At 41.0% G+C, this 2,515-nt stretch overlaps 1 protein-coding gene across 1 annotated transcript in view; it reads left to right on the plus strand.

The window, feature by feature from the left end:
* The window catches only part of LOC132018346 (uncharacterized), a 190,221-nt gene that overhangs the window by 61,804 nt on the left and 125,902 nt on the right, over positions 1-2,515 (plus strand). The gene's annotated exons all lie outside the window — the stretch shown is intronic.

Here is a 2,515-nt window from a genome sequence, read left to right on the forward strand (position 1 = left end):
TAGATCTTAGAAATTTACCTTTGGTAGTTTTTCAGAAACCCTCTTCATAAGAGCTTCATTACCCAGCCAGGTTTGTTTTTTCAATAAAAAGATTTAATTGCTGATTAAAAAGAAGAATGTAAAGAGGTATAATATAAGAGATTGCTGCTGGGACATATACATAACCACTATTTACCAATGCAAAGGCACACATTCTAGTGCTAAACACCAAATGAGTTGGACAATTGTTAAATAGTGTGAGTCTGTAGAGGCAAAGTGGTCCCCCTAGGGTTGGTTCTTCTGGGAAAAACCTTTCAGGAGGAAACTGAACTGGGTTTGAAGGACTCATGGGGCTCAGGGAAGTGGTGGTGGAGAGGGAAGCACATTGTAGAAGGGAGGCATGAACAACCATGCAGAAGAGACACTGTGTGTGGAGGGTTCAAGGCCAGGTTGGTGGAGTAAGTCATGTGGTAATATGGGGAGGAAAAGTTTTTTTAAGTGGGAGGAGAGGGAAAGTTGTGAATGTCCATAAATTTCAGAAAAAGGAATTTGTGTTTTATCCTATAAGGGAAGTGATATATACAAAGTTGTATTTTTAGGAAGATTGATGTGGCAGCAAGGTGTTAGTTGGATTGAAAGAGGGAGAGACTGCAGGTAGGGAAGCCAGCTAGATAGCTACTACATAAGATAGGCCTGAAGTTTGGCAACAAAAGGCAATTTCTATACAAAGCTATTGGATATTTGTCTTTACAATGGTACTACAACATCTTTAATAATTTGCTATTGTTTGGAGCACCTGGGTGGCTCAGTGGGTTAAAGCCTCGGCCTTCGGCTCAGGTCATGATCCCAGGGTCCTGGGATCGAGCCCCACATCTGGCTCTCTGCTCAGCAGGGAGCCTGCTTCTTCCTCTCTCTCTCTGCCTGCCTCTCTGCCTACTTGTAATCTCTGTCTGTCAAATAAATAAATAATTTAAAAAAAATCTCCTCCTTGGAGGCTTTTAAAAAATAATTTGCTATTGTTTGTTGCTCCAAGGGAAGAGTATTGTTTCCTTTGCTTATTTAAATGGGAAAACTCAGTATGTTTATGATCTGGGAGAAATGAGCAGTGGAGATGAAGAGATGGAAGATATGAATTTGAGAAACAGATGACCCTGGGGAAAGAGGAGGGGGTGGGATGAAGAAACCAGTTGAAGGTGGGCGCCTGGATGGCTTAGTGGGGTAAGCCTCTGCCTTAGGCTCAGGTCATGATCTCAGGGTCCTGGGATTGAGTCCTGCATTGGGCTCAATCCTCCTCTCTCTCTCTGCCTGCCTCTCTACCTACTTGTGATCTCTATCTGTCAAATAAATAAATAAAAGAAAAGAAATGGAAAGAAACTAGTTGAAGGAGTAATTTTGAGAAAGGAAAATTGGCATCATTTCCCTTGAGGTGAATAAGATCTATAGAATTGTCAGGTACAAAAAGATAAGATGTGGTAGCTTGTAAATGCCTCTGGCTGTCTCAGAGAGAGAGAGAGAGGAGGGGGTGGGAAGATGCCTGCATTAGTGAGATTGAAGGTTAAAGTGACACATAAGGAGGTGGGTCACTGTGGGTAATGCCACCGGGCCACCAATGGAGAAAAGAATATAAGGATGACCATGTAGCCAGAGGGCCCAGTTAAAGTAAGAGGGCATGACTTTCAGTGAGCCTAATATTCATAATAATCCTATTATTTTCACCCCTAAATATAATTGTAGAAATTATACCGAAAGTCAAAGGTATGAAGAAGTTTAGTAGATGACTTACAGATTAGCTGGAAGCAAACACAAAAGTACATGCATGTGTAACACACAAACACACACACACACACACACACACACACCCCACAACCTCTACAACTTTTCAACCTGTTCAGATAAGGATCTAGAGAATCTAATAAAAAATGAGTTGGCCAAAGAGATCAGGAGCAGAGACAGCATTATCATGGCATTGATCACCTGGACTCTGATTTCCTTGACAGGCAGGTGGCTACCAGTGACAGCCCTCAGTGAGCATCCTGAGAGAGCTGAGAAAATAGCCACATTTTTTCCTACCCCATACGTCACCAGGAAGACCTTATACTAATAAGGGGATTTAAAAAAAAATACATTCTTTATTTAAATTCAGTTAATTAACATATAATGTATTATTGGTTTCAGAGGCACAGTTCTGTGATGTAATATTCAATGTAATGAGCATTTCATCTTGTTTTATTTTTTTCTTCTCTTCCCCTATGATCCTCTGTTTTGTTTCTTAAATTCCACATATAAGTGAGATCGTATGATTAATTGTCTTCCTCTGATTGCTAAGTGACTTCGTTCACTTAGCATAATACCCTCTAGTTCCATCCATGTCGTTACAAATAGCAGGATTTCATTTTTTTTAAAGATTTTATTTATTTATTTGACAGAGATCATAAGCAGGCAGAGAAGCAGGTAGAAAGAGAGAGAGAGAGAGGGTAGCAGGCTCCCCACTGAGCAGAGAGCCCAATGCGGGGCTCGATCCCAGGACCCTGAGATC

This window comes from Mustela nigripes, chromosome 5 (assembly GCF_022355385.1).
Source record: "Mustela nigripes isolate SB6536 chromosome 5, MUSNIG.SB6536, whole genome shotgun sequence".
In the NCBI taxonomy this organism is placed as follows: Eukaryota; Metazoa; Chordata; class Mammalia; order Carnivora; family Mustelidae; genus Mustela; species Mustela nigripes.